Source organism: Triticum aestivum, chromosome 3A (genome assembly GCF_018294505.1).
Source record: "Triticum aestivum cultivar Chinese Spring chromosome 3A, IWGSC CS RefSeq v2.1, whole genome shotgun sequence".
In the NCBI taxonomy this organism is placed as follows: domain Eukaryota; kingdom Viridiplantae; phylum Streptophyta; class Magnoliopsida; order Poales; family Poaceae; genus Triticum; species Triticum aestivum.
The window spans coordinates 165,813,599-165,823,352 of NC_057800.1; positions in this window are offsets into that span (position 1 = coordinate 165,813,599).

Here is a 9,754-nt window from a genome sequence, read left to right on the forward strand (position 1 = left end):
GCATAAATCATGACCGTTGTGCTCTACTCAGTTTCTGGCGCTTGTTTTTAGAAGGTGGTGACACAACATAAAAATAAATAGAAAGTCCCTTCGTAGAGGGAAGCAGTGATTTGCAGAGGTGCCAGAGCTCAATTTTTAAAATAGAGATAAATGAAATTTTGAGACATGCACCATTCTCATTCACTTCACGACCATCACTTATCAACATCTTCCATGCTAAGCATGCTACTGGCGGTTCCCAAGCGGAAAGTAAAGGTTTTGACTCCATTGGGAGTTTTTGTTTGATTATTTTATGAGATGAACTCTTTTTGTATTTTGCAGTTTGGGACTGGGCATCCCTATTACCGCCCATTTCCTCGTGCGATGGCGAGTGAATAAACACTCGACCTGAGGATAACATGCTTAGCACAGAAGATATTGACCACCTCCTGTCGTTCCATGAACGATCCAGGCACACAAAATAGATAAAAAAATTTAGAAGTTTGTTAGAGGTGGCACATGCAAATTTACTTAGGCCGACAGGGTAATACTGTAAATAGGTAGGTATGGTGGACTCATCTGGAATAACTTTGGGTTCAAAGTTTTTGATATAAAAGCATAATTCCCACTTAGTATAGGCGAAGGCTAGCAATTTAAGATTGGGAAGAGGCCAGCTAGAGAGCAACAATGATCATAACCAGGCATTATGCATAAGTAACATTAGACACTAGCATGAGTAGGATATGAGCACCATGAACCTAAATATTATATAGGCTATGTTGGATTTGATTCAACTACATGCATGAACATGTACCAAGTCAAGCCACTCGAACATTCAAAGGAGGATACCATATCATCATACTACATCACAATCATTTTAACACTATGTTGATATCCAAGATAAATCATTATCAACTCCCAGCTACTTATGCATGGCATGAGAAACTATAATCTCTAATTGTCATTGCAAACATGTTTAATCATAACAGGCTGAATCATGGGGACTATGTTAAACATATTTACACAGACAAGACAAGTCGAGTTCATACCAGTTTCTCCTTGCCACAGCCAGCTCAACGAATATCGTCATTATTGCCTTTCACTTGCACGACCAAATGATATGAAAATAATAATAGTGCAAGAGTGCCATGGACTAAGCTGAAATCTGCAAACATTTTATTCAACAGGAGAAGACAAGGCAGAATGGGCTATTTATTAGTTCAACAATTATTCATATGAGGGCCACTCAACATTTTCATCGTGGTCTTCTCCTCGGTACAACTCAAAGAAAAGAAAAGAATTTTAGAGAAACACACTGAAATATTTTTGGAGTTTTTGGTTTTTCTTCAGCAAGCAAATAAAAAGAAAAAACGAGAAAAACTATTTACACGGGAAAGTTCCCAACAAGCAAAAGAAGGACAAGGAAATCTTTTTGGATTTTCTTTTAGTACTACTACTAAGCATGCATAGAAAGTAAATTACTAGAACTAATTTTTTTTGGTTTTTTCTAAAGTTTTTCAAACACACAATAATAAAGCAAGAGAATAAATCTAAGCATGGATAATACAATGAAAAAGTGTGAACACCGACAAATGGAATGATATGTGAACATGAATATAATATCGGTGAGAAACACGTACTTAGGATTTTGGCCTAAGCTGGTAATGAATCAGTAGCCTGGAGGGTAATAGTCGGGGTACTGAGGAGCGGGTATCCACTGATCCCACTATGGAGGTGCATGTGCAGCCTCAACAATAGCCTAAGCGTTCCAATAGGCGAGGATGTTTGCAGACATAATCCGGTATCTGCCCCTGACAATAGAATCAAACAAAGCAGGTGCAGGCAAGGGAATAACATCACGAGTGTCAATGTTATAGACCAGGTTATAAGGAATGGCAACATGAGGACGATCATGTGCGAGAAAGTGACGGTGATACATGGCTGCCTAGTCTAGGTAAACCTTGGTCAGAGGGTAATCATGAGGGCGTATATCAACCTCGAAGTGAGCCGCCAAACGAGTAGCAAAAATCCCACCATGTATTTTAGCCTGGGATTTATTAAGGTGCAGGTGACGAGCCACAATAGCTCCCAACCTATACGTGTTGTCGCCCTCAATTGCACGACGTAAAACAACAAGGTCTGGTGAACTAAGTGCACCCACCTTCTCCCTAGCAAGTAATCATTTGATAATGAAATATGCAAAGTAACGAACAGCAGGAAAATGTAAGCCATCGGCAGTGATGGCTGACACTCTCCTCTCATCACCCATGGTCAAAGTGTGACAGAAGTCCTCAAACTCAGCTGGCCTAGGCTCAGCCAAGCTCCCATCAGAAGGGATCATGCATATGTTACAAAACTCAGTAAGTGGTATCTGATGGTTTTCAGCATATGAGTCAAACTCACTTTAGGAGAATTATTTCTAGGCAGGAAAGTAAAACTTTGAACAAACATGTTTGTGAGGATTTGATGTTGGTCACACTCATCTGCGATAAAGTCGGTGAGACCGGCATGGGCAATATATTGCATGAACTCCTCATGAATTCCAGCCTGTTGCAAGAACGGGGTGTCTGGCCATTCGCACGGCCGTACCTCCGCCAACCTCCGAGGGCGGTGATCACTATCAGAAGACTCCCCAATAACACCATTGGAGTTCTTCTTAGAGCCATATTTCCTGAAGATATTCATGTCCGTGTACAATTTTTCCTATGAACAAAAATATGAATTTTTAGTTCACAAAATTTTTCTAACAAAACTTCACAAAATTGATAGCAACTACTCATAGGGATACATAGAGGCCATAGCGGGCATTCAAACTACTTAGAACACTAAGAATTGAACATGCAAGCACATCTACAGCAGCATCAGGAGTAGCTATTTATTCAAAGTATAAACCACTAAAACAAAAACTAATTGGACAAATGGTGGAGTCACATACCAAGCAACAATCCCCCGAAACAGTTTCGGAAACAGAGCATCGAGCAAAGAGATCGAAAATGGCAGCAAAATGAGCAAGAACATGGGAGAGAGAGCAAGCGTGATTTTTTTTCTGGAGGTAGGTGACAATGTGGGCTAAAGAGATAAGTGAGGGGGCCCACGTGGGGACCACACCCCCCAGGGCACATCAGGGGGTGCTGGCACACCCAGGTGGGTTGTGCCCACCTAGTGCACCCCCCTCTGGTTATTTTTGCACCAAAAATTCTTAAATATTCAGAAAAAATCGTATAAAAGTTTCAGGGCATTCTGAGAACTTTTATTTTTGGGTCATTTTTTATTGAACGGGAAATTCAGAAAACAGACAAAGCATGGCATTTATTTTATTTAACTAATAAAAACAGAGAATAAAAAGTAGGGACAAAAAGTAGTGCTTACTAAATTCATCAACTTCATACCGCTCAAAAATGATCCATTAATAAGGTTGATCAAGTCTTATTAACAACCACTTTCTATTAGCATGAAACCGAAGAACTTTCATAAATCACTAAGTTACCTCAATGGGGATATGCATTTCCCCAACAATAAGCATTTCATATTTATTTTTGACAGTATGTAGAGGTATTTGAAAACTTCCAATAGTGATTATCGGAGATTTTTCAATGATATTAATACCATTCACTTGGAATTGTTTCTTCGGAAAGTGCACCGTATGCTCATTGCCATTAATATGAAAAATGACCTTGCTTTTATTGCAATCAATAACAACCCCTCAGTATTCAAGAAGGGTCTAGCAAAGATAATCGACATGTTGTCGTCCTCGGGCATCTCAAGTATAACAAAGTTAGTCAAAATAGTAACATTAGCAACAACAACGGGCACATCCTCACAGATACCGATAGGTATGGCAGTTGATTTATCAGCCCTTTGAAAAGATATTTCAGTAGGTGTGAGTTTATTCAAGTCAAGTCTTTTATATAAAGAGAAAGGCATAACACTAACCCCAGCTCCTAAGTCACACAAAGCAGTTTTCACATAATTATTTTTGATAGAGCAAGGTATAGTTGGTATTCCCGGATCTCCAAGTTTTTTAGGTACTCCATCTTTTAAAGTATAATTAGCAAGCATAGTGGAGATTTCAGCTTCCGGTATTTTCCTCTTATTTGTGATGATGTCTTTCACATACATTACATAAGGAGGCATTTTCAAAATATCAGTCAAGCGAGTACGCAAAAAGACTCGCCTCAGCATTTCAGCAAAGTGTTCAAAATCTTCATCATAATTCTTTTTAGTTGACTTGGGTGGAAAAGGCATAGGTTTTGAACCCACGGTTCTCTTTCTTTACCGTGTTTTCTAGCAATGAAGTCGCTTTTGTCATATCTTTTATTCTTAGCTTTTGGGTTATCAAGATCAATAGGTGGTTCTATCTCAACATCATTATTTGGTTCTTTATCATTGGTTGGTTGAGAGTCTTCATGAACCTCAGCATTATCTTTTTCATTATCATTAGGTGAATGTTCATTACCAGATTGAGTTTCAGCATCAGAGATAGAAAATTCATTTTCATTATCAGGAGGTTTTTCTATTTCAGGTTCATTAGAAGTGTGCAAAGTCCTATCATTTTTCTTTTTCTTTTCCTTTCTAGAAGGACTAGGTGCACTAGTGTTAGCTCTTTGTGAATCTTGTTCAATTCTTTTAGGGTGTCCCTCAGGATAAAGTGATTCCTAAGTCATTTTCCCTCCTCTAGTTGCAACTCTAACAGCAAAGTCATGCATATTATGATTCATTTCATCAAGCAATTCTCTTTGTGATTTAGCAACTTGTTCTAACTGAGTTTGAAACATAGAAGCATGCTTTCCAACACCTCTAACATCATTTGATATTCTAAATAACAAGTCACTCAAGCGAGCAATCATATCAGAATTATATTTCAATTGTTTCATAACATTTGCATTGAAGTGATCTTGTTTTCTAATATAGTTTTCAAACTCATAAAGGCATTGACTAGGATGCATATTGTGAGGATTGTCATTATCATTAAACTTCATAAGAGAATTTACCTCTACCACCTTAGGCAGTGGTGGTGTATTAAGCCCATGTATTTCTTCAATAGGAGGTAATTTTTTAACATCCTCAGCTTTAATACCTTTTTCCTTCATAGATTTCTTTGCCTCTTGCATATCTTCGGGACTGAGATATAATATACCCCTCTTCTTCGGAGTGGGTTTAGGCGATGGTTAAGGAATAGTCCAATCGTCATAATTTTTTAATATGTTATTCAATATTTCTTCAGCTTGAACAATAGTTTGTTTCCTGAAAACACAACCAGCACAACTATCTAGGAAGTCCCTAGAAGCATCGGTTAGTCCATTATAGAAGATATCAAGTATTTCATTTTTCTTAAGAGGATGATCAGGCAAAGCATTAAGTAACTGGCAAAGCCTCCCCCAAGCTTGTGGGAGACTCTCTTCTTTAGTTTGCATAAACTTAAATATTTCCTGCAAGGCAGCATGTTTCATATGAGCAGGAAAATATTTTTCAGAGAAGTAATAAACCATATCCTCGGGACTACGCACACAACCAGGAGCAAGAGTGTTGTAGAAAGCTTTAGCATCACTCTTTAATATGAAAGAAAATAATTTGAGAATAAAGTAATAGCGGGTTTTCTCATCATGAGTAAAAAGGATGGTTATGTCATTCAACTTAGTAAGATGTGCCACATCAGGTTCAGTTTCATAACCATGGAAAGGGTCAGATTCAACCAAAGTAATTAACTCTGGGTCGATAGAGAATTCATAATCATTATCATCAATACAGATAGGTGAAGTAGCAAACTTAGGATCACACTTCATTCTAGCATTCAGAGATTTTTCTTTATACTTGTGTAGTAATTTCTCTAGATCACCTGTATCATTACAAGCAAAAATATCTCTAGTTGCTTCTTCACTCATAACATAACCTTCTGGTACCTTAGGCAATTCATATCTAGGAAGGCTAGTTCTAGGAGGTGTTTCAGGAGTTCCAGTTTCAAGCTCATCATCAGATTCAACAACATCATGTTGTATAACTCTAGCAATTTGTTTATCAAGAAATTCACCAAGTGGCACATCATCATTATCAAGCAAGGTACTAGCATCATCATAAGCATCATTCATAGTAGAAGTAGCATCATCAATAACTTGTGAATATTAGAATTAATAGCATGTGGTAGTGTTGCAAGTTTATTCATAACAGAAGGTGAATCTAAACCAGAACTGGATGGCAGTTCCTTACCTCCCCTCGTCCTTGAGGGAAATATCTTAGTCATTGGATCCTTCGGATTCTTCATAGTGATAATATGATAATACTCCCAAGTTACTCAACAAATATAGCTATGCTCCCCGGCAACGGTGCCAGAAAAAGGTCTTGATAACCCACAAGTATAGGGGATCGCAACAGTTTTCGAGGGTAGAGTATTCAACACAAATTTATAGATTCGACACAAGGGGAGCCAAAGAATATTTAAAGGTATTAGCAGCTGAGTTGTCAATTCAACCACACCTGGAGATTAATTATCTGCAGCAATATGATCAGTAGCAAAGTAGTTTGATAGTTTTGATAGTAGTGACAGCAGTAACGGTAACGGTAGCAGTGATAGCAGTAATTTGTAGCAAGTGTAACAATGATGATAGCAATAGTAACGCAGCAAGATCAATAAGGATAAATTCATAGGCATTGGATCAGTGACTTGTTGGTTGATATTCATCATGTGACAGTTATAACCTAGGGCAATATATCACTAGCTCCAGTTCATCGATATAATGTAGGCATGTATTCCGTAAATAGTCATATGTGCTTTATTAAAAGAACTTGCATGCCATCTTTTGTCCTACCCTCCCATGGCAGTGCGGTCCATATTGGAAACTAAGGGATATTAAGGCCTCCTTTTAATAGAGAACCGGAACAAAGCAGTAACACATAGTGAATACATGAACTCCTCAAACTATGGTCATCACCGGGAGTGGGCCTGGTTGTTGTCACTCCGAGGTTGCCGGATCATAACCATAGTAGGTGACTATAACTTGCAAGATCGGATCTAAAACATGGATATAATGATGAATTCACAAACGGTTCAGATCTGAAATCATGGCACCCGGGCCCAAAGTGACAAGCATTAAGCATGGCAAAGTCATAGCAACATCAATCTAAGAGCATAGTGGATACTAGGGATCGGGCCCAAGCAAAACTAACTCAATTACATGATGAATGTCATCCAACTCCTCACCGACCAATGAGCCTATGAAGGAATTACTCACTCCCGTTGGGGAGCATCATGGAATTGGCGACGGAGAAGGGTTGGTGATGACGATGAACGAACATCCCCCTCTCCGGAGCCCCAAATGGACTCCAGATCTGCCCTCCCGAGGAAGAACAGGGCTTGGCGGCGGCTCCGTCTCGTGGATCACGATAATTCTTTCTTCCTGATTTTTTTGGAATACTATGATTTCATAGTATCAGTGGGGTCATCGGCGGGGCCACCAGGTGGCTACAACCCACCTGGGCGCGCCAGGAGAGGGGGGCGCGCCCTGGTGGGTTGTGCCCACCCAGGGGCCCCTATCTGGTGGGTCTTGGCTCCATAAATTCTTATTGTTGGTATAAAAAATCCTCGCAAAGTTTCGTTCCATTCCGAGAACTTTTATCTCTGCACAAAAACAACACCATGGTAGTTCTGCTGAAAACAACGTCAGTCCGGGGATAGTTTCATTCAAATCATGCAAATTAGAGTCCAAAACAAGAGGAAAAGCGTGAGAAAAGTAGATACATTGGAGACGTATCAAGGTTTCAACTTGGAAAGGAAGGTGGAAACAGGGGAAATGTGGCTTTTGGTAAGGGGGGGGGGAGAGGTAGATATTTCCGCAGAAGCCGAAAATTTGGAATCACTTCAACGAAAAAATGGCGCGCAAAGTGTCATTAGACACGGTCCCTTATTCAGAACTGTGTATGATATGTGAACATCAAAAACGATTCAGATAGCTTAACCCGTGTGTGATGAGTTTGAACATAAGAAATTTTGGTTTGAATTTCCATGGTTACAGTGGTCATCCACATCATTGCATAATTTGGGTACACAAAGGAGACTACAGCACACCCACACTTCTTAATCGAGCAAGTTCAGCAATTAAATAGAGCTAGCTGACCTAATCATTACTCTAACAAATTAAAGATTGGCGCTCTTAATTGAACAAAACAAAGAGAACTACTACGGCTGGTGCTCGTCGATCTCCGCCGCCGCCTCCATGTCCAGCTCGCGCCCGACGGTCTCCTAGGGAAGGGGCTCCATGGCATCCATCGCACCATACTCAGCAAGCATCTAGCCATCCACGTCCTCCATCTCTTTGGAAAAGGCCGCCATGAGCTGGGCGTGGGCGGATGCGATCTGGGCTTGGACGGGCTTCATCGTTGCAAGGTATGCTGCGGAGGAACGAATGGCTGCTTGAGCGCTCTCGGCGATTGCCAGCTCTTTGGCTGTGGGTTGCCGACCATTGTTGGAGAAGCTTCGTTCGATTTGTGTGGTAACCGCCAGGAGCTGGGCGTGGGCGGCCTCGACATGGTCATGGGTGAGGGAGTCGTGGATTAGGGGGTCCTCAGACAGCCGGACTATATACTTTGGCCGGATTGTTGGACTATGAAGATACAAGATTGAAGACTTCGTCCCGTGTCTGGATGGGACTCTCCTTTGCGTGGAAGGCAAGCTTGGTGATTTGGATATGTAGATCTCCTCCCTTGTAACCGACTCTGTGTAACCCTAGACCTCTCCGGTGTCTATATAAACCGGAGGGTTTAGTCAGTAGAAAAACATCAATCATAATCATAGGCTAGCTTCTAGGGTTTAGCCTCTACGATCTCGTGGTAGATCAACTCTTCTAATACTCATATCATCAAGATCAATCAAGCAGGAGGTAGGGTATTACCTCCATCGAGAGGGCCCGAACCTGGGTAAACATTGTGTCCCCCGCCTCCTGTTACCATCCGCCTTAGACGCACAGTTCGGGACCCCCTACTCGAGATCCGCCGGTTTTGACACCGACATTGGTGCTTTCATTGAGAGTTCCACTGTGCCGTCACGATAAAGGCTTGATGGCTCCTTCGATCATCGGCAACGATGAGATCCAGGGTGAGGTTTTTCTCCCCAGACAGATCTTCGTATTCGGCGGCTTCGTACTATGGGCCAACTCGCTTGGCCACCTGGAGCATATCGAGAGCTACGCCCCTAGCCATCAGGTCAGGTTTGGAAGCTTGAACTATACCGCCGACATCCGCGGAGACTTGATCTTTGACGGATTCAAGCCCATGTCAGGTGCGCTGCACAGTCACGACAAGCATGAGTTAGCTCTGCCGTCGGACGGTGTTCGGGAGATCACACCTGTGGCTACTCCGGCCCTCAATCTGGAGTAGATCGTGCCATCCGAGGACGGGTGGATGGATCCCACCACGGATGCCGCACACTCAACGGTGATAGTCGAATACTGACTTCACCTCCTATGAGACCTGTGTTGCCAGACCCTTGGATTCGTCCCCGGCCACAGGCTCTGAACCACCTGCGTCCGTGCCTATCGAATCTGATCGGGCACCGATCATGGAGTTTACCTCCGCGGATATCTTTCAGCACTCGCCCTTGGGCGGCATGCTACATTCATTCAGGTCTCTCTCCTTGTTAGGAGACCCTTGGCCGAACTATATCCAGCTTGAGTGGGAAGCGGATGATGAAGAAATTCATTCCCCACCCATCACCCACTTAATAGGCACTGTCGATGACTTAACCGACATGCTTGATTTCGGCTCCGAAGACATACTGTAACACCCA